The 24,292-nt window shown below is 42.9% G+C and overlaps 1 protein-coding gene across 1 annotated transcript in view; it reads right to left on the bottom strand.

Annotated features, from left to right (window-relative positions):
- chrm2a (cholinergic receptor, muscarinic 2a) overlaps positions 1 to 15,801 on the bottom strand; it is a 73,066-nt gene extending 57,265 nt beyond the window's left edge. The window contains 2 exon segments of the mRNA XM_024377540.2: positions 11,344 to 11,494; positions 15,640 to 15,801. The gene's annotated coding sequence lies outside the window, so the exon portion shown is untranslated.
- Between the last annotated feature and the right edge of the window lie 8,491 nt (positions 15,802 to 24,292).

The following is a 24,292-nucleotide window of genomic DNA, read 5'->3' as shown; positions in this document are numbered from 1 at the left end:
GAGAAAGAGAGAGAGAGAGAGAGAGCTGTTGTCGCAGCAGTTTGGTTTTATATGTCTCTCAGTCCACCAATATACAGTCAGGCAGGCTAATATCAGTGTGGATTAAAGAGCTGCTGGGGGTTGTGTGAGAGACATTGACTAATAAATAATTCATGCAGGCCAGTGGAGGAAGACGATAAATCTCCCGTTTTTGAGTCCTGCATGCAATTTAGATGTCTGGGCATCGTTGGAACGGACGTTCCACTGATTTAAACCCACAGATGAAATGAATAAAAACGTCATATATAAGGGGAAATTCAAATCATCAAACCCCTTCTGTGTTCTTTTGATTAATGTTGCTCCCCTGTAGGTTTATGTGAGAGCAAGGGTTACCACACCTTCCTAAGAAAATATTTAAAAAGCCACTTACATACTGGATTACTCCCAACCACGGGTGAATTGGACGTTGATTGACTTGGCTGGGTTCCTGGCTACACACCTGGTCTCATACATACGTTTTGAACGAGTCGCCCCACGGTAGTAGAACCTTTTCACACCGGAGGCACTGTGTCCTGCCTCACCAAATCCAACCATCACTTCAAAGAGACAGGACAAGGGTGATCTTTGCATGACGGATGGGGCTTTCCTGGCTCTAAGCACTGGGGAATGAGTCGCTATGCATATCTGGGTCTCGCACACCATGGCCTTCCAACAGTCACAAATAACACAGACACTAGAACGTCACCCAATCAGGATGGAACCAGCCCCCACCCCCGTTCAATGTAAAATGGATGCCTGGTCTGGTTTGTGGAGATCATAGCAAGGCTGGCAGGATACGCATCCGGGGGAATGTGAGGAGACGGTGTGTGGAGTGATGACGTGGTTTTCCCTGTGCTGTCACCGAGGCTGTGGCATGGATGGCTGCTTTACAGACTCTGAGCTGGGGACTGATGGCAGAACGTGAAGAAAACAGACGGGGGAATCTCTGTCTGCTTACGTTCGTCAGCGAGGTCACTGTCATGACCAATCCTCTGTTGTAAATGAGGCTAACCGCACCGTCTGGAGACACACACACACACACACACACACACACACACACACACACACACACACACACACACACACACACACACACACACACACACACACACACACACACACACACCTCTTTCTCAGAACAGAGCACATCTCCAGGGCTGTCAGACAGGGTTGTGAGGTTAAGGGAGGTTGGCGCGGCAGAGCAGGCTGACTGTCAATGCTGTTGACAGCAAGATGGACGAACCAATACTTGAGGGAGCAACGGGCCCACTTTCCCTGTTTCGTTAACACACTGTCCTGTCAGGCATGGGTGTCTCCCAAATGTACTAACCCTCCTTCATCATCCTTCATGACGTGCTATCATCCACCTTCATTTCTTAAGACATCAGTATACACTCATACACATCCTATCATAAACACCCTACTCCTCCCCCGTCCCCACTCCCCACTCCCCCTCCTCTAAACCCTAACAGTAAGCTTTTCCCCCGTTCAGGCCTCTGGATCCATGTATGAGAAGTTATTGGGCCAGGCCGGCTGGAGGTTGCACAGTCATTTCTCACCACTCTGTGCCTCGGAGGAGAGTCGGTGATCCCAGTCAACATTAACATCAGCTTTCTGGAGCAGGGCCTCCATTAAGAACCAGCTGCATGGGAAAAGCCCATCACTGCGCTAAGGCGAGAAGCAGAGCTAGAGAGAACACACAAGGGGAGGGAGGGAGATGGAGACAGACAGGAAATATGAGGCGACTGTGGGGAGAGGAGAGGGAGAATAATGAACAGAAACAGAGGAGGAAGGAAGTCAGGTTGCGATGGAAAGGAGAACAACTGAACCAATAAATCAGAAGTTAATAGATCACTGGAAAGACGTCCCCTAGGGATCTCTTTCCAGAGCCACGAAACTACACAACTTAATTCTCAATTAACTCGGGTTAAGAATCCGGTTCCCTTGGGATTAACCAAGGTATGTGATGCCTGATGTGATGGCAGACATAATGATTCTATCCAGCCTGTTTAACATCATTTTGCTCACAGGTTGATACCACCCACCGGGGAGTCACTGTCAACACACTAGGAGACAGGAGGCCATATTGGTTTGGATCTATGGAGATGTATTCCAAATAAGGTATAAGTCAACTAGGAAGGCTGATGCAGAGTAATAGTGTTACTACTGTACTCTGGAGACCTTTCCATCATAGACAAAAAGTGGTTGTGTTTGATCCTCAAAGTCTAAGCCACTGTCATCCTGTTCACACAGGTTAAAATGTTATTCAAATTTTTTTTTAAATAAATGATTCTCATTCATGCCACCTAGGCTTAATCCTCTCTCCTGACATTATCGCTGAGCAGAGTTTGAGTGCAGTTTGTCATTCCACTGCCCAAAACTGTGGAAGCTGTCACACGCCTCCAGACTTCAGTCAATAAGCAAGACCATGGTGAGTCACCACTGGCTCGCAGAAATGTTCTCTCACCATGCACATAATAATGAGAAGGATCTGAGTGACCTTAAAGGCAAAATGAGGCAGTTGGGTTGACAGCACCACTCAGCCAACACCAGCCAATTCAGAACCAACGTCTGTGGAGTAAAGAATGCATTGAATGCACTTACGTTTAGCCTACTACATCTACACAGTGTTTGTCTGATGGAATAAAGAAGAGCAGATTTCGCATTCAACTTTTTTCTGCATGTATTCATCTTTATACAAGCCTATTGTTATATATCCACGGACTTTCTGTTATTTACAGAAGAAAGTAGTTACTCTTTGGCAACCAATCCCTCCCTTTTCCCTGTAGTGCCGTTTAACTGCAACAAAGACAGAATTGCAGCCTGCTGTTTATACTCACAGCGGGATTTGCTTGTTGAAACGAGCTGCAGGCTTTTCTCTAATGAAAGCCAGGGGTATTTAAGGATGGGAACTGACTAGTAAAAACTGCAAAACATGATTTTTTAAAAAGGACATTGGATTTTGCCTGTACCTACCGCCACCTCAGTACGCCAATACGTCACAGACACACTCCTCACACGGCATCTGGTCTGATATATCTAGGATGATATACCATCCTGACTGATGAGATAGACCAGTAGGACAATACCCAAATACTTTCCGCCTCCACGTTCACGGAAAACATTAAAATGGTCTCCTGCATTCTTACAGCTCCCATTTATCTCTTGACTCTGAGCTGAAGCCCCTCTGATTTTGTCCTTGAATTCCTTTTTTATCGCTCGCTTGCCTGTTCACTGTTCTCTACTCGTCTTCGTATCACCTGGCCTGACAAGCCCAGAGTTTCTCTCTGGTTGTGCTTGTTCTTTTTCTTCAGCGTACTGACTCTTTCTGGAGAGGTCTGTCAGAGGGTGTGAATTACGGGGTGCGGAACGACACCGAGAATATATTCCTGACGCACTGTATTCTCTGGGCTCCCTCGGCAACCTTGTCTCTGTCAACTCAAGTAACAGCATATCAGACGGGGCCCTTCAGTTTGACACGGCCAGCTGACTCAACTGGGAGTCTAAAGATAATAACGGACATAATAAATCCTTTCATAAACCCACAGAACTCGCACATAAATGCCACATTGAATCAGCGGGGGGAAGGCCGTGCACAGTTCCTAAAATACACACAAATGGCTGAAATACACTCTTTCTCCATGGCATTTATTCCAAATGTCAATTCAGCCACCTGGAAAGGGTTTTGTCCACAATGGTTTCTTCATGAATGTCGGGTCGAGTCATGGATCTAGGTGCAGCAGGTCTATAGGCCAAATGGCTGGTCGTTTCTCTCACTGACAGCCTGAGGTTGAGAAAGTTAGCTAGATATCTAGATATTGGATGATCCGGACATGTTGTGCTTATGGCTTAGTCTCTGAAATCTCATGTCTGGAGTCGTCCTGGTCTTGTTTTGATCGTGGAAGTATCTCATGACGCTGTTTCCTCTTCATCCCATTCTCGCTTCCTCCTTGGGATATATCTACATCCTCCAGTGATTTCTCTCCACTGTGCCCCCGGGTACAGACACACATCTTTCCTCTTTCTGTGAAATAACAAGAAAATAACAGACATCTACGAAATGCCACCCAGGACTAACAAGACAGCGGTTTTTACAACCATTATCTGGACTTTGTCTTGCGTTTACGTATAGTTAGACAGAATGGACAGCCGCAGTAAATCTAACCAGCTGAGCACATAAAAGAACTGGGCTTTACTACACAACATAGTGGATAAAGAAACAAAAGGTGAGATGAGTTATACCTGAAGCTACAGTATAAACAGGTCTGCACTCACAAATGCACAAGAATCAACTGAGGCACTGCTGAATCTGTAACCTCAAATGATCATTGCCTGCATTATTAGTATTACTCGGTTTTAACAGGTGTTCAACATGATCCACCACTTCTGGGGTAGGAATGTTGGGCCAGTAACCGAAAGGTTGCTGGATCGAATCCCAAAGCTGACAACAACAAAAAATGCAGAAGACACATTTCAATTGAATGCATTCAGTTGTACAACTGACTAGGTATCCCCCTTTCTCTTTCTGCTCCTTAAATTGGCCAGCGTCTTGGACAGGAGCATTTTTCTCTGCTATGATTCCGTCACTATCTTCAGAGCCTGTGTTTAGCTGGTGAGAGCGTGTAGGCCTGTTCCAAATGGAGCTTTTGTGTGAAGCAGTAGTCTCTCCACTACTCTAATTGAAGTTTAATTTCGCAGATTGCCTTTTTTTCTCCTCTGACACTGGGATAGGAGAAGCACAATTGCTTTGTAAAATTGCATGGGCAATTTTGCTTATTTGACACATTCTGCAGTTCTGAATATTCCCTAAAAAAAAGTATAGTATTTATGTTGCAAGAGGCTCGCAACAGGACTAAATGGAAAAATGGATTGATGCTGTAATTTCGTGCCACTTCCTTTCAATGGTACGTTTTGGCAGTATATGCTGAACAGAGAACTAAATAAAGCATTCTAGTTTTGACGAGAGTGGGGGGCATTTAGGGCCACTTAATGGACGGAGGACAGGACCAGGGCAAAGGTGACAGAATCACAGAGGTTTACAATAATAGGATTTGTAATTAAGATGTTTAGGCCTTTTAGGAAGACAATTGAATTTAAAGTGTGAGAATGACCTTTAAAACCATGTTAGTCCTTTATATAGGGGCTGAAAACACTTTGTTCTTGAAAGTGAATGGCTGAGGATGGGAAAACAACAGATCCACTAGGACAGGGGAAATGCAGAATTAATTCAAGAAATACACATGATTACAGTTTTTTTCGATTGCTAAACGACAGTGGACACAACTGGAGTCACATGTGCAAAACTCTAACTACAGTCTGCACAGCAGCAGTTCATGTGGACCAAACTCTAGTTCGTTTTTCATTGCTTGAACACAGTTTTCAAAACTCTACACACTTATCCCATGACTTTAACCACAACCTGCACAACACTGTGGATTTACAGCACTTTGTTCAAATGCTAACACACTGCTGTCAAAACTGTGAACCACACATTCAAAACGGAATAGATTTCAGCCTTGTGCCTTTCAAACACTGCTGATTGCAATTTCAGCTGAAAGGCTAAGCAGGTGTCTTGTTTTAGACTTGTTAGTGAACACACACACATATTACAGTATATATATAGGTAGAGCTCAGAAAGACTCATTTTGGAAATGGAACAAGGAAGATGGGTTCGTGGAGGGAGAAGGGTGGCAGGGAGAGGGCGGATGCGTGGAGGAAGACAAAGAAGACAAAGAGCTGTTATTTCAGATGAAATAAGGGCTACACTTATAGACCATGTCGTGAACCATGGTCTCTCATTGAGAGAGGCAGGGTTGAGGGTGCAACCCAATCTGCAAAGATCCACAGTGGCATCTGTAATGCGAATTTTCCATCATGCAAACAGGTGAGAGTTACATCCTTATAGTAAATGAAAACATTACAGGAATCTATTTTGTATTGCAATTATAGAATATTGACACAGATATATATTACAGTAAGTTTGACTGTAAAATATATTTTTACAACAGGACCCAAAGGCTGCCCCCAACAGGGGGAAGAGGAAAAATATTTTCAGATGCGCAGAAAATGCTATTGTTGACATGGTTGTTGTCAACAATGCAATAAAACTGCGGGAGATTCAAGATAGAGTGCTGGCTGATAATGATATATTTGAAAATGTTAATTCTGTCAGCACAACAACTATTGCTCGAGTCCTAAAGAAACACCAAGTTACAATGAAAGTTATACACTGTACCGTTCGAGAGAAACAGTGAATTGGTAAAAGAGCAAAGATACCAATATGTCCAGGTAAGACGTCTGAGGTTACGTACACAGCTATACAAAATATTTACAGTAAAAAAAAACACTAGCATTTCTACAGTAAAACTGTGCACTTACTGTTTTTCAGAGAGTAATGGAGGTGGAAGCACTGGAAAGACCACATTCATTTGTATTTATCGATGAAGCTGGATTTAACCTTGCCAAAACACGGCGCAGAGGAAGGAATGTTATAGGTCAAAGGGCCACTGTGGAGGTTCCAGGCCAAAGGGGGGGAAATATCACCATGTGTGCTGCAATGGCCAATGATGGTTTGCTTCTCAACACACAACTCATTGGCCCATACAACACAGAAAGGCTTATAGCTTTCCTAGAACAGCTCTATGCTCAGCTAGTGCCAGCAGAACAGGGGAGCCAGTAAGAAACCCCCAAGTTTTTGTCATAGTTTGCGATAACGTTGCTTTTCACCACTCTGCAGCTGTCACAGATTGGTTTGCAGCACATCACAGATTTATGGTTTTGTACCTGCCTGCATATTCATCCTTCCTCAACCCAATAGAGGAGTTTTTCTCTGCCTGGAGGTGGAAAGTGTTTGGTCACCACCCACATGACCAAATGTCTCTTTTGGAAGCCATGCGTGCTGGATGTGAGGACACGAGTCCAGAGGACTGCCAGGGATGGATAAGGCACTCCAGAAGGTTCTTCCCCAGGTGCATGGCAAGAGAAAACGTTAGATGTGATGTTGAAGAAAACCTGTGGCCTGATGCTAGAGAGAGGCAGGATTAGCCCCTTAATTATTTGTTCGAATTACAGTATGTACTTTTAGTTTCTACCTTTTTTTCTCATTACTGTAATTCCGTAAATTACTACAGACTATTGAAGCAAACTGCTAATTTTCATTTACCTTAAAGAATTGTTATGTTCTAAAAATTTTAATAAATCATGTGAAAGAATGTCACTCTTTTCTTTGAAGAAAATATTACTTTGTATGAAGTCACTGAAATTGTTCAAACTGTAAAGATGAAAAGTTTGTATTTTCTGTATTGGTGTTTGATGCTAGTGTTTTTACTCTCAGTGTGTTCTGAGTGACAGTGTGTGTTATCTCAGTGAGGGTTGTGCATAGTGTTTGGCTGCACTGAACGTGTTTTGAGCCATGTGTTAAGAGTTGTGTTGCTTGGAATGAGTTTTGCAGGTGATGTGAACTGTTTAGCTCAGGTGACTGTGGGTAGTGCAGACTGTAGTTAGAGTTTTGCACATGTGACTCCAGTTGTGCCCACTGTCGTTTAGCAATCGAAAAAAACTGTAACCTATCACCTTGGTAGACATGTCAACCTTTGTGCGGAGCCCAGTATCCAGGATAAAGAGGTCATCATTGTAAGGTACACTCTTAGATAAAAGGGTTCTAAAAGGAGTCTTCAGCAGTCCCCATAGGAGAACCCTTTTTGGTTGCAGGTGGAACTATTTTGGGTTCCATGTAGAGCCCTCTATGGAAAAGTTTTTACATGGAACCCAAACGGGTTCTACCTGGAACCAACAAGGGTTCTTCAAAGGGTTCTCCTATGGGCACAGCTGAAGAACACTATTAGGTTCTAGATAGCACCAGATGATGACGGTGATCCAGGGAATGGTGAATGAAGAGAAAAGGACCGGCAAAGGACGGGTGTGAGTGTGTGTGTGTGTGTGTGTGTGTGTGTGTGTGTGTGTGTGTGTGTGTGTGTGTGTGTGTGTGTGTGTGTGTGTGTGTGTGTGTGTGTGTGTGTGTGTGTGTGTGTGTGTGTGTGTGTGTGACTATGAATGTAAGTGTGTGTGTATCTGTACGTGCTCCCTGGAGTGTGTATGTCAAATGTTTGAGATGCTATAGTTCTTTCTGACATAACACAAACCCATTCAGACAGTCTCACTGGTCCTGTTAGTGGCTGTGAATGATTAAAGGCCCAGTCCTGTCAGACTCTGCCTGAAAGAGCTCAAACTCACCAGGACTTTAGGGAGACATTTTTCAGCCTCGTATCATCTTCCCTCTTCCTGTCTAATTGCTCGTTAGTGTTCATGACCCGAAAGAGGAGAAATTGTCACAAGGCTCACTCACAAACATCCACAGGGTTAGCAGCGGCAACAGCGGTAGCACTGTAGTGGAAAACGTCCCTATAGAGCAGTATATTCTGTCTGGGCAGAGTTGATAACAATAACAGCCAGATGAGCCAGGCTGGCTGTATCATTATCTACCTACTGAGTCTAGGGGGGGATTGGGAAAAATAATCACCCCTTAATACAGTACTTTCCCCTCTTGGACTCATTCTCTGTGACCCTCGCCATCAAATGTAACTCCAATAGCCAACCTGTGTGTGAGAGGTCAGAAATCAGGGAGGGAAAACCATCTCTCCATCTCTCCATGTCTTCTGTCATCCAATCTTCCAATCCTACATCATGGAGGAATTAGATCTGGCTGGAAATTTACAATGTCATTGCTCCGCCATGGTTCCAACAGGAGTGGGGACTGCTGAATGTTTATGGAGCCAATAATAATGGAGCTAGAAGAGCAGGGCCGGATTTATCCGGTGCCGAGGCTTAGTGCAATTAAGCACCGGGAATGGCAGCCGGAATTATTACTGGATGAGTGGCAGGACTTATGAACACCTGAGGCTTCCTCAGCTGTGTCTGAGAACCGAAAACAGGCAGAAAAATATATTGTGATATCGATGGCACTACTACTTAGTAGTACTACTATTACTAAGCAGTCCTCGTTCTCTGTTATGGTACAACAAAGGATTCGGCACTGTTTACAGACAGCAGTGGGGAAGCTCGTTCTTCCATCTCTAAGCTGTGTCCCAACAATAGCTGATAGGCTAGCTGCTAGCCCAAGGGTAAATGCAGTGAACCCTCTTGATTAGAATGGAACAGTGTCACGGTGCACCACAAAAACACTGCAACCTTTTAGAAGCCTGCCTATTTCAGAGGGAGGGGACCAGGAAAGAGACTTAGAGAAAGAGAGAGATACATTGTGGATGATTCGTTACAATGATATCAACACATCTTACAGTTTCTCCGGCCATGATTAAAGCATGTTGACATTTATTGGAATGAATCTTGTCCTGGAGGTGGAGCTGAGCGATTTCCACTAGACGGGCCAGCGGCAAAGTCAAAATTGGCTATATATTGTTAAGAAACCATGAAAACCAAAATGTGCTTTTTGGTCTGAATTTAAGGTTAGGGTTAGGCATAAGGTTAGCAGTGCAGTACAGGTTAGAGTTTCGGTAAGGGTTGAGATTACGGTTAGGGTTGCGTTTAAAATCCGATTGTATGACTTTGTGGCAGTGCCAGCTAGTGACTACCCTGCAGAGCTTCCTCCAGTACATGAGTCATCCCAATAAATGCCAACCTGCATGATTTAAAGTATTCAGGTCTCCCCCTGTGGGGCACTAAACAGATTACCTAGAACCAATTTTGAAGAGTAATGGCTTCTGATGTATTCTATCAAGCTTTTACACTACAATCATCACTGGGTTCATCTGAGGTAGTGTAATTCACCACCGTATTAACTAGAGAGCCCTGAAATACTAAACGGCAAGCTTGGGTTTTACAACCAATTACAGGGTCACTACATCTCTTCAACATTGGTTATGCACAGAAGAAGAAAAAAACACACGACATACCGCTTAGTTCAACGACCTCCTATAGTCTTTGTAGGAAATGCAATGACACTATTTTATTTGATCCATACTTCACAGTGCTAGACAAAGATCTGGAGGAGCATCACTCAGTGCTGTGGAGTTCCTCCGGTACACCCACTATAAGTTCTGACTCCTTCAACGTCAGATAAATAACCCATCACCTGCTCCAGGTGTAATGACTGCTGTTATGACAGCACAATTCAGCTGGATTGTATTTGCCGTGACAGGTTTGATTGTCCGATTTTTTACGATGTTCCTTGAGCTGAATCGCAGGCTTGCGAGAACCCTATTGTTACAGGATTTCGGCTACAGACTTGTATCAGGAAATCATGCAACGTGCAACGTAAGTAGTTATTTGGAGCGGAGATGGGCATGCTGTATCTCGACACATCTCCGTGTTCTGAGTGGTGGTGACTAGCATGGTCAATGTAGCTGCTCAAGAAACCGTCTGGAGAGGACTTCCTTACCGCTCCATTGTGCTCAACACGTTAGAGTGGAAGGTTTGCACATGCTCTTATTCCATTCTCCCATTTTAGCTTAATTACATCCTCTTCCTTAACAAGCCTCCATCGCTGGTGCATCAGATTATCCATACAAAGCAAGAAATAACATTTTAATTGCATAAGAATAGAATGAAAAAGTGTGATTTAAGACCAGCAGCTCAGTGTAAATGTGACAGCCTGCTGTGATTGAAAGCGTGATAATCAGGCATTCCTTTCAACTGGTGCCATCTCTCAGCTCCACTGATGTCCACCGCACCACTGCTCCATTAGCCCCACGACCGCTGGGTTACTGCTCTAAAGGCCTACATCCGTTGAATCAAACACACAACCGACTAAATGTCAACTTTTAAAAAGACACCTTTGCTCCTCGCTGCTATATCAAATGCACCCCTGGTGCCAGCCTGACGAACTTGCCATTAGAGCCTGGATTCATTTAAAAGTGAGCATACATGGTGCGTACATGGTGGGAATGTATAGGCAAAGCTAGGAGTGCATTATGTGTTAACTTTGCAATTGTATTAAACAAGTGACTAATCAAGTGACATCCTGTTTTCAGGGATACAGTATTTTCAAACTAGCTTGCTTTCCCCCTGAAAACAGGATGTGGCGACCCCGCTCAGGTGTTTATTTTATGCCTGCTACCTTAGTTTGCTCTGCTTCTTAACAGCTGCTCTATCAAGTGAGGCAGGGAACCTGTAGGACTTCAAGAGCTGTTCAAGTGGCCCCTCTCAAGCAGATACTTGCTGCTCTCCTAACAGACCATAACTCTATAGATGGCTAATATGCAAAACATTAAATCTATCTATGAAAAGTTAAACTACCTAATAGGTTCTGGAGCAGCAACAACTTAAAAATCACACTAGGTCATTAATCTTAATTACAATTGTCCACCATACCTGCTGGTGGCATCGGCTCACTGCATGTCATGAAGGGGCGAGGAACTCCAGCTAAGCTACTGTACAGTAAACCTCCACTTCCACTGTCAAACAATCTCCATTGTGTTCAGCCCAGGAAGAAGTCTCCGGATGGGGTCAACTTGGGGTGCCCCTATAGAGAAAACACACAAATAGCATCTCACTGAATGGTAACTCTCTCTGCCAAATAAACATAGCCCGTCAATATGTCCCACCTTTAGGGGGATGACTTTGAACAAACTCCACATCTATCTCATGGTTGGTGTAGATACGTTGGAGAATGAGTGTAAAACAAAAATGAACAAGTATAAAAAAACGACCTCATCGGTAAAAATGAATAAATCAATAACTCCTTACACACAAACTCAAATCCCATTCTTCCTCTTTACTCACATTGTTAGTAAGCCAGCATGTCATGCACAGCAGCCAATATGCAACATAACATATTCACACTGATACAGATCTCCAAGTCTATAGAATATAGGTTATGAGCCCTATACAGCGTCTTACCCTAAGGGTTAGTATATGCCTTTACAGTACAGTATGAGATAATTATGGTCATAAACCACAACGGCACAGGGAAATGATGCTTACTCTTAGTGGTTGCGTCTCTAATGTGATATCGATCATGTATAATGATGGGAATATATTGACAGTCTGATCCAACAAGTCCCAGATGTGCTCAATGGGATTGAGATCCGGGCTCTTCGCTGGTATGGCTGGTGGCATTGTCATGCTGGAGAGTCATGTCAGGATGAGCCTGTAGGAAGGATACCACAAGAGGGAGGAGGATGTCTTCTCTGTAATGCACAGCGTTGAGATTGCCTAGAATGACAACAAGCTCAGTCCGACGATGCTATGACACATCGCCCCAGACCATGACTGACCCTCCACCTCCAAATCGACCCCGCTCCAGAGTACAGGCCTCTGTGTAACTCTCATTCCTTCAACGATAAACGTGAATCCGACAATTACCCCTGGTGAGACAAAACCGTGACTCGTCAGTGAAGAACACTTTGGCCAGTCCTGTCTGGTCCAGCGACGGTGGGTTTGTGCCCATAGGCAATGTTGTTGCCGGTGATGTCTGCCTTACAACAGGCCTACAAGCCCTCAGTCCAGCCTCTCTCAGCCTATTGCGGACCGTCTGAGCACTGATGGTTTGTGCTTTCCTGGTGTAACTCGGGCAGTTGTTGGTGCCATTCTGTTCCTGTCCCGCAGGTGTGATGTTCAGATGTACGATCCTGTGCAGGTGTTGTTACACGTGGTCTGCCACTGCGAGGACAGCTTTCCATCCTGTCTCCCTATAGCGCTGTCTTAGGCATCTCACAGTACGGACATTGCAATTTATTGCCCTGGCCACACCTGCAGTCCTTATACCTCCTTGCAGTATGCCTAAGGCATGTTCACGCAGATAATCCGGGACCCTGGGCATCTTTCTTTTGGTGTTTTTCAGAGTCAGTAGAAAGGCCTCTTTAGTGTCCTACGTTTTTATAACTGTGACCTTAATTGCCTACCATCTGTAAGCTATTAGTTTCTTAATGACCACTCCACAGGTGCATGTTCATTCATTGTTTATGGGGCATTGAACATGCATGGAAAACAGTGTTTCCACCCTTTACAATGAAGATCTGTGAAGTTATTTGGATTTTTACGAATTATCTTTGAAAGACAGGGTCCTGAAAAAGGCACGTTTATTTTTTTTTGCTGAATTTAGGTTACTCGTGCATGGTATTTTACGAATATTGCGCAAAGGCAATACAAATAACCATTCTGTTAAAGGCTCTTAATTGTGAGCGCCAGAATGCACCCTATCAGCCAAGCTGTACCAGAACTAAATACACTTTGCAAGAACCAAACCACTACCAACAATTATTCAGCATTCAATTGGTCTAGTGTTGTCTGCCCAGTCTTTATCTCACAAAACCAATTAATTTCAACAATGAATTCAGGGTAACATTGTTCCTAATAATTACCAGTGCACTTACACAAGTAAAAGAGAGAATGCCTTTATGTTATAAATGATGACCACGCTTTTCAACCTGCACCTGGACCTCAAATGCATCAAGTGCACTAATTAATAAAACACACCAGACACATTAACAAGAGGTACATTTGCATCCGCCTTCAAAGGGTTCGCCCCCTATCCAATCTGTTAAATGGCCAACGTCATTTAGACTTGGGAGACCAATCAGTAATGCAAGCACAGATTCTTCACCTATAAAATAAATGTTTTTTTTCTCATCACCTATCAACTCGATCAAAAACAATCATATTTCACAGGTTACAGGTGGGACAGTCGAGACAGTGTGTCTTTAACCCGATCTGATAAATGCATATCCTTATGTGAGTCTATGTGCTATTTATGAATAGCCAGGCACATTTATTCTCCCGCAGTGTGACCAGAGTTTTATTGGAGATCACAGGGACCCATACATCACATGGGGATGGTAATCGATGCAAAGCACATTTTTTATTTTCCAACCTCAAAAGGCTTGACACGACTGTGACGTTATCGTGAGGAATTGCACCAGCTTCCAGCGACCTCAAAACACAAAAGCAGTGGCTCATTTCAAAACTTGATTTTGACGCAATTTCGGAACACGTCATGCAACCTAGATAAGACCCCTTATTTGATCTGTTGAGAAATCTGGAATCGCTCACTGATTTCATTCATGTTAATGCTGTCAGTTGTACAATCATACAATCTGCTAATCTGTGTCAAAACGCACCAGCCATATTCCAAACTCATCCTACGAGGTTGCTCGCGCAGTGCCAAGCGCGCTTTTACGCGCACATTCAGTGAGACATGCAGCTTCGTCACAGTCGAGCAAACCCTGTTGTTAGTCATTAAATCGATCCCCTTCTCCCATCACCACTGCAAAACAACCATGAGTAAACTCATTGCGCATTGGGTGAAATAATTGAAAATCCTCTCTTGAACATATCCCAGCATCCCAGCACGTATGTTCATGCAGCGTGCCGTCCATTTATCGTTATGATGGTGGGGGGCATACATTAATGGAGTCTGACGACGAAATCGACGAACTATTCCCTGTCTTCCATTGTGGGGTAGGGGACACAGCAATACCATTCTGTATGGACAGAATCGTATTTGCACGAGGTATGATGGTCTCCAAATCAAGGACATCGAGTCAAAATCATGCGTCAACTTCCGAATGCTTCATACTTCACTGCAAAATGACTACGATTATTTTATATTTTTATTTAAATATATAAACACATTAACATATACAAAACACAAATCAATGGCATATTTAAATGGTATACCCTCTTTGTGTCGCACAATAGAATAACATCTTTTAACGCAATACAGTTGTACTAGCCCAAGCGGGAAATTCGATACTGTTGAACTTGCTTTGAAAAACAATTTGCCAACTCTCACGAAATACTTTCTGTCTTGCTGGAGAGGTGCCTGGCACCGGGATGCGCAATACCATTCATATAGAGAAAGGAACCGCTCCATGGATGGATCGGCAACAGACATGCAAATGGTGGAAAATGTAATATTCCATTTATGATCATTGTAATTATTAAGACAACTAATTAAAGATGTATTATCGTAACATTGTATACCACCTTTGTATATATCGTTTAATTTGTGTTGGATGCAGAAACAATCCACTGAAAAGAAGATATGGATCATATGAGAATAAAATAGTTTTTACTTTTCCAAAATAAAAGAGAATCATTCCAATATTGACGACAACAGCAGGTAATAGAAAATAATATCTATAGCACTATGATCATTTATTTATTTGCTAAGCTGAATTTCATTGCGCAATGTGACAATTCCATTCCGCATCACGGCATGGCACAATATACAGATACCCATGTCTAAAGCGCAAACCATCTCCACTCCCATGTCACTGATAAACACGTTTATTACATCCCCCGATAGGAAATATGACTCCTATACGACATTGTCTATTGTATAGCATCGGTTGATTCAGTATAATGTGGTGAATGCCCAAGAAAGACCCTCATATACCATAGGTCAAGTCGAACTTTGCTTGTTGCGCACAAAGTTCTGTCACTATCCTGCCACGACTGATGCTGATACATTATGCATGTATCCCAAGTAAATTGATATAAACACTTCCAAAGGTACAGACTACTATAAAGATTACACAATTACATTACACACGAATGTTATGCGCCGGTACACTGACTGAACGAATTTTTATCGTGTGCATTTCTCTCCATTCTCTAACCAAACATCATTAAGTTTTGCGGGACATATGTTGTTGAGTTAATTACCTGCTCTCAGGCTTTTCTGCTACTCGTGCAGCGGGTTTCCTTCATCCGATGCTCTCTGGAAGTCAGTTGGTTCGCTTCATCACACGGCTGCAAGTCTGAGGACATGCTTGTGGAGTAAAGCTGGGGAGGCAAAGATAGCTTCTTGGCTGGAGAAAGTGGCGAGGGAGGAGATAGCGTATGTGAGAGACAGATAGAGAGAGCGGGAGAGTTAGAGGGGGGCGGTGCACAGTGCAGAATTTCATAGAATATTTGTTGCCGGTGAAATCCACTGCGTACCTGTCTTGCTTTTTGACGAACAAAACCGACGGTGATGTTATACACTGATTGTATGCAGAGTTGCAAACTGCGTGATAATTATATTGTATACTACACAAATGATATATGTCCTATCATGGTTGCATTGTTTGTGCGCTGTATGTTCCAAATATTGATTTGAATTACTTGTGAAATGTCGTCTGGGTAGCCAAGGCTGTTCGTTTGAGCGGATTACGTGAATGCCTTTCAGCACCATGGAGAGCGCACACGACGCCTGAGCAAGAAAACCTGGGGAGAAAGTCAATAAGAAGGCAAAGCTGCTGGCTGATCGTCTTCAAAACACACCTCTGCAGAGGAGGATTTAAAGGAGTTTAGCCATTTGCCCGTGCGTGCTGAACTGCACAGCACTCTCAGTGATATGAGATTTGTTTAGCCGCTGGTTATAACGATTTAACCTACCCCGGAACAATACCTCCTCATGCTCTACGAGCGCAGTATTGACTGTGCACAGAGCCGTCAACACCATAGGGAGCACATGGGCGTCCTCAGATTTGTCCTGTTTCATTTTTTTTTTTTTTTTTGTAATACTACTAGCTACCAAGCAATTTTGATGGCTTACAGGCTATCAATCAAGTTAGAGTAGCTGGCTTGTCTAACTATCTTAACTGGCATGATTTCTGACAAGGTTGGTACACTTTAGAAAAGCAAGCAATTACAAAATGTACTGAATAAGACTCACATTCATATAAATCTTCTCCCCAGATTTTTAGCAGAGATGCAGAGAAGCATATTTAGAAGCATATACAGACAGCTCAAGAGGTATGTTTAGACATGCATATAATTAAACATAATGATTATGGGTCAGGTGTTTCAGGTGTTTGAAAAATGCAAAATGCTCCAACCAGCACCCAGCCACCCTCATGTACAGTGCATTTGGAGTGTATTCAGACCCCTTGAATTGTTCCACATTTTGTTATGTTATAGCCTTTTCTAAAATGTATTAAATTGTTTTTCACCCCTCATCAATCTTCACATAATACCCCATAATGATAAAGCAAAAACAGGTTTTTAGAAGTATTCAGAGCCTTTACTCAGTACCTTTAGGTATGACGCTACAAGCTTAGCACACCTTTATTTGGGGAGTTTCTCCCATTCTTCTCTGCAGATCCTATCAAGCTCTGTCAGGTTGGATGGGGAGCATTGCTGCACAAATATTTTCAGGTCTCTCCAGAGATGTTAGATCGGGTTCAAGTCCAGGCTCTGGCTGGGCCACTCAAGGACATTCAAAACTTGTCCCGATGCCTCTCCTTTGTTTGTCTTGGCTGTGTGCTTAGGGTCGTTGTCCTGTTGGAAGGTGAACCTTCGTCCCAGTCTGGGGTCCTGAGTGCTCTCGAGCAGGTTTTCTTCAAGGATCTCTCTGTACTTTGCTCCATTCATCTTTCCCTCGATCCTGACTAGTCTCCCAGTCCCTGCCGCTGAAAAACATCTCCACAGTATGATGCTGCATTCACCATGCTTCACTGTAGGGATGGTCCCAGGTTTCCTCCAGACGTGACGCTTGGCATTCAGGCAAAATAATAACATGTTGGTTTCATCAGACCAGAGAATCTTGTTTCTCATGGTCTGTGAGTCTTTAGGTGCCTTTTGGTAACTCCAAAAGGGCTGTCATGCCTTTTACTGAGGAGTGGCTTCTGTCTGGCCACTCCACCATAAAGGCCTGATTGGTGGAGTGCTGCAGAGATGGTTGCCCTTCTGGAAGGTTCTCCCATCCCCACAAAGGAAGTCTAGAGCTCTGTCAGAGTGAACATCGGGTTCTTGGTCACCTCCCAGACTAAGGCCCTTTTCCAGATCTGTATCTCGACACAATCCTGGCTTGGAGTTCTACTGACAATTCATTCAACTTCATGGCTTGGTTTTTGCTGACATGCACTGTCAACTGTGGGACCTTATATAGACAGGTGTACTGTATACCCTTCCAAATCATGTCCAATCAATTGAATTTACCACAGGTGGACTCCAATCAAGTTGTAGAAACATCTCAAGGATGATCAATGGAAACAGGATGCACTTGAGCTCAATTTCGAGTCTCATAGCAAAGGGTCTGAATACTTATGTAAATATGGTATTTCTGTTTTTTTATTTGTAATACATTTTCAAACATTTCTAAAAACCACTTTTCGCTTTCTCATTATGGGGTATTGTGTGTAGATTGATTAGAATTTTTTTTTTAAATACATTTTAGAATATGTCTGTAACGTAACAAAATGTGGAGAAAGGGAAGGGGCCTGAATACTTTCCCAAAGCACTGTACTTTGTGCCACCTCATATTTTTGGGGTGCACGACGACCCTGAAAAGCTGGTGTTAGTAATGCTCTTGTTAAACGGGAGATCTGTTATTAATCAAGTCTGACAAGAACCAGGAAACATAGGACAACAGTCTGATGCATGCTGCACACACACACACACACACACACACACACACACACACACACACACACACACACACACACACACACACACACACACACACATACATACACACACACACAGTGTCTTACACGCGTGCGTAAAGAGTGTCACCTCAAACAGGTGGATTAAAAGAGGAGAGAATGATCAAGAACAGCATATTGAAGTGGCACACTAGAGACAGCTGAAAGGTTGGCCTCAATTAGAGGGTAGATGGAGAGAGTGTCTTCTGTTAATGCACTGTCTTTCATCAAATTAAGATGTGTTAAAGACATGCACGTGAACCCAAAGATTAATTAAGGGGCTATTCTTCCACTCTGTATGTATTCAGAGCCCTACTGTACGTTCTCAAGCACGGTGTTGCAAAATACAGAGGATCATGTGAGTGAAAACTTTCTTCCATCAGTCCAGTCCAGTGTAATAACCCAGTAATGCTCTTCTCTCCCATGAGCAGGCCTTGGGGAGGTGAAGTATAGTGGGGAGTCCCAATGGAACCCTAGAGCCCTGTCTGCAGCTGTGTCATGATTGACATCAGGATATCAATATGGCCCTCTTCAAATACTCATGTTCAAGTGCTACCCTGGTTGACACAGTGTGTTTGAGTTACTGGACACTCATTAATCCTGGGGCTCAGAGAATCTTAATTTGACCTATATTGTGATAGCCAAATAATCCTGCAGCAATACTATTGTCATTTTTTGTCTATAATGTTGCTTGATCGGTGGTTAGGCTATTAGCTGGCCGACAGCAGGCTACATGAGAAGTGCAATACTGTTAATATAACCTTGTGTGGATTTGCAGCTAATTTATTTAAAATCAGGAAGATCATCTGCATTGGGGTGCAGGAAAATTGTCAGCAACAAAAGAGTGATCAAGTTACAGACCCATTTCTCAGTACTTAGGTCACTTTTTCAAAACTCTTCACACAGTGAGCACAACAGCAGTCTATGTGGGCTAAACTGTGGATCATTTTTCATTGCTTTGGCACAAAATGCATTCAATGACTACATCTTTCAAATTTCATAAATTATTTTCTCACTCAGACACAACCACCACAAAAACTCTATGTACCAGCAGGACAATTTGCACATGTTTACATACTCTTTTCAAAACTGTTAAACTTAAGTTCAAAACCTAACATAACACAACATTGAATAAGACAGCAATTTGCTACATTTCTACAGTAAAACTGTGTTGAAATATATTCCAAATCTAAAAAATGAAATACTATCAAAACAATTAGACCAACCACAGCTGTTTCCCATCATAGCTGAACACCTACCCAGGTGTTAGTCTTTCAATTGTATTACCGTCTGTACAAAAGGGGACATTTTAGGAATAATGCTGTACTGTAATGTAAACATGGACCCAGCCAGAGATGGAGAAGTGGCTGACAGAGGAAGAAGAGTGGTTGGGAAAGGAGTATGTATGCGTGGTGGAAGAAGACAGAGGAAGATCAAGAGCTGTAGTCTCAGATGAGATGAGGGCTACTATGATTTCTAATGTAATAAATGATGGTCTATCAATGAGAGAGGCTGGTCTGAGAGTGCAGCCAAATCTGGAACTCTCAACAGTGGCATCTATTGTGAGAAATTTCCAGCAAAACAACAGGTAAGATGTGCATTCTGCAAGGGCATCTGACTGAACTGCTCATTACAGAAGTAAATTGAGCAAAGCCTCCAAACCCACTTGTGTGTAATTGTTTTTGTATTTCTGCTTAGGACCCAACGGTTGCCTCCCACAGGCAGGAGAGGTAGGATTTTCACCGTTGTGCAGGAAACTGCAATCGTTGATATGGTCATCATAAACAATGGCATAAACCTCACAGAGATTCGGGACAGAGTGTTGGCAGACAACATTACATTTGGAAATATTCCCAATGTAAGCATAAAAACTATTTCTAGTTTCCTGAAACAACATCAAGTCAGGATGAAGCAGTTGTGCACCCTTTCCTTTGAGAACACAATGGCATGTTTTTAGTTATAATGAAAGCTACCATAATAGCCTAACTCTTATGTTGCCTTGTGGATTCATTTTAGAGAGTCATGGAGATTGAAGCCAGGCAAACATCCTACATATTCATCTTTGTGGATGAGGTTTTAACTTGGCCAAAACACGGAGGCGAGGAAGGAATGTGATTGGGAAAAGAGCCACAGTGGATATCCTGGGCCAGAGGGGTGCCAACATCACAATGTGTGCAGCAATATTCTCTGATGAATTGCGGTTACACAAACCACTAATTGGGCCAAACAACACAGAGCATCTCATTTCATTCCTGGATGACCTCTATGGAAGGTTGTGCCAGGTGAGGAAAGGGTTGCAGTGAGGCGAAATCAGCCAACGTTTGTAATTGTATGGGACAATGTGGCATTTCACCACTCCGGTGCAGTCACAGAGTGGTTTGCAGCCCATCCCAGGATGGTGTCACTTTTCCTTCCACCTTACTCTCCATTCCTCAACCCCATAGAGGAATAATTTTCCTCCTTCCTTACTCTCCATTCCTCAACCCCATAGAGGAATAATTTTCCTCCTTCCTTACTCTCCATTCCTCAACCCCATAGAGGAATTTTTTCCCTCTTCCTTACTCTCCATTCCTCAACCCCATAGAGGAATTATTTTCCTCCTACCTTACTCTCCATTCCTCAACCCCACAGAGGAATTATTTTCCTCCTTCCTTACTCTCCATTCCTCAACCCCATAGAGGAATTATTTTCCTCCTTCCTTACTCTCCATTCCTCAACCCCATAGAGGAATTATTTTCCTTCCACCTTACTCTCCATTCCTCAACCCCACAGAGGAATTATTTTCCTCCTTCCTTACTCTCCATTCCTCAACCCCACAGAGGAATTATTTTCCTCCTTCCTTACTCTCCATTCCTCAAACTCATAGAGGAATTATTTTCCTTCCACCTTACTCTCCATTCCTCAACCCCACAGAGGAATTATTTTCCTCCTTCCTTACTCTCCATTCCTCAAACTCATAGAGGAATTATTTTCCTCCTTCCTTACTCTCCATTCCTCAAACTCATAGAGGAATTGTTTTCCTCATGGAGGTGGAAGGTTTATGACCACCATCCAAAAGATCAAATGTCCCACATGGACACAATTTTTCACGTTTTTAAATGTTATATATATTTTATTTATTTAACTAGACAAGTCAGTGAAGAACATATTCTTATTTACAATGACAGCCTAGGAAGAGTGGGTTAACTGCCTTGTTCAGGGGAAGAACGACAGATTTTTACCTTGACAGCTCTGGGATTTGATCTAGCAACCTTTCAGTTACTGGTCCAGCACTCTAACCACTAGGCTACCCGTCGCAATGAATGCTGGATGACTAAACAGTAGAGAGGTGTCATTCTTGTTTTGTAAAGACATTTTACAAAAGAACACATTGTGTAATGCTACCGGTTGTTAGTGTTTTTTAGGTTATTGTTTTATGAGTGACAAGGTGTTGGGTGACAACCTTTGCTAGTGTTATGGGAAGAATTAGTTGATTTCAGACATGTATGAAGTGTTTTGGTAGTTTTAGTGCATTTTGGATGTGAAATTAACTGCTGTGCCAAACTGAAAGTTGGTTAGGAGAACTATGTGAAGAGTTTTAAAAAAGTGACCTACGTATTGAGAAATGGATCTTAGCGATTGTAAAAAACTGTAAGATCCTGTATCTGTAGCCGTCAATAAATGCCCCCAGAGAGAATGGAGGGAGTTGCACTTACAGGAGACCCCAAAGCAATGCTCTCTCAAGGAGATGAGAGGCAATAATAATCAGTTCAATTTCTTACCAGCAGTGTAACTTACATGTCAGGTGGAACTCTTTGGGCCTTCTTTATCATTCATCACAATCAAATAAAACTTAATGAATGTGTCTTTGTAGTCTCACATTGACCAGTTAAAAACTACAGTAATAATGGCCTAAATGTGATTCATCTCAACTAACGCTGTAGGCAACATTCTAGCAAGGTTTCAAGAATGTCACTGGAAATATGGAATATGTTGTCATTTTCTCTTCCGCTGGACACCGTGTCCTTGGGCTGTTCAGTCAGAGTCACAGTCCTGTATCCCTTTGGGGAAGGATAGTAACATATGATTTCCCTTTTACCTGCTCCAGTATCAATACATATCCTGGAGGGCTGCGATGTATGCAGCCATTTGACCCAACCTAGTGCCAAAACACCTATTTCTACTTTTCAACAGATCATCCAGACCTTGACCAGCTAAAGCAGGTGTGATAACCATACACACACCGTGGACTATCGGGGGCAGGGGTGAAGAGCACTACATTATTGTTGGGCAGTGCATCCTAGAGAGTACACATGATATTATGGTACTATCATATCTTTTTACATGAACCTCTAACATCAGCAATACATTGTAACATACGTATCCCCTCAGTGAGCACCTGACCCAGAATCCTCAGGGTATGGTGTTATAACAGATAAATGAGCATGGAGCAGTTTGTCTTATTCAGGTCTGACAAGTCAATGACAAATTGAGCTGCTCTGAATCCACCTGGGACCTTGGCGACGAGAGGTGTGAAGGGCGAAAGAGAGAGAGTGAAACGCTACATCTCACAAAATATGCACAAATCAATGAAGAGGCAGGTGGAAGACATTTACATGGAAGCCAGGGACAAGCATCTGACACAATTTTTTCTGTTAGGTTACTCATTGGTTTTACCCACCAGTGAAAAGGAAGGACATTTGTTGTGGTTTATAACCAAATCAAACATGTAATATAACATAGTTAAGTGCAAAACATCACATAAAGTGAAGGGGATGAGATGTTGAAATTATTCATCCAATTCCATTGGTTATACAGCTCTTGCTGCTTGAAGCATGACCAATCACATTTCCCAAAGTCTCCCGCCAGCTAATAAGCACTCTGCTGAACAGAGCTTGTTGACACATGGGGCCTGACTATCATGCAATTACAACACATAATGGCATGAATGTATTGCTCAAATCAAATCAAATTTTATTTGTCACATACACATGGTTAGCAGATGTTAATGCGAGTGTAGCGAAATGCTTGTGCTTCTAGTTCCGACAATGCAGTAATAACCAACAAGTAATCTAACTAACAATTCCAAAACTACTGACTTATACACAGTGTAAGGGGATAAAGAATATGTACATAAGGATATATGAATGAGTGATGATACAGAGCAGCATAGGCAAGATACAGTAGATGATATCGAGTACAGTATATACATATGAGATGAGTATGTAAACAAAGTGGCATAGTTAAAGTGGCTAGTGATACATGTATTACATAAGGATGCAGTCGATGATATAGAGTACAGTATATACGTATGCATATGAGATGAATAATGTAGGGTAAGTAACATTATATAAGGTAGCATTGTTTAAAGTGGCTAGTGATATATTTACATCATTTCCCATCAATTCCCATTATTAAAGTGGCTGGAGTTGAGTCAGTGTCATTGTCAGTGTGTTGGCAGCAGCCACTCAATGGTGGTGGCTGTTTAACAGTCTGATGGCCTTGAGATAGAAGCTGTTTTTCAGTCTCTCGGTCCCAGCTTTGATGCACCTGTACTGACCTCGCCTTCTGGATGATAGCGGGGTGAACAGGCAGTGGCTCGGGTGGTTGATGTCCTTGATGATCTTTATGGCCTTCCTGTAACATCGGGTGGTGTAGGTGTCCTGGAGGGCAGGTAGTTTGCCCCCGGTGATGCGTTGTGCAGACCTCACTACCCTCTGGAGAGCCTTACGGTTGGGTCCTGGGTGGGAAACCAGACAAAGAACACAAACATAGTGCAAAGAGTGGCTACCAGGTCACTTGACTGTCTGATCGAGGTCCCCAGTTCACGTCTAGGGTCTGGAAGGCGTTTATGGAACATCTGGGGGGTGTCGATTAGTCTTACTTCAGGGTTTCACCCCGAGAGTAATGGGCAGGTGGAGAGAGTAAAC

This window comes from Oncorhynchus tshawytscha, linkage group LG17 (genome assembly GCF_018296145.1).
Source record: "Oncorhynchus tshawytscha isolate Ot180627B linkage group LG17, Otsh_v2.0, whole genome shotgun sequence".
NCBI lineage: Eukaryota > Metazoa > Chordata > Actinopteri > Salmoniformes > Salmonidae > Oncorhynchus > Oncorhynchus tshawytscha.
The sequence above is the reverse complement of the archived record's forward strand: the minus strand, read 5'-3'. Positions and strand labels throughout refer to the sequence as shown.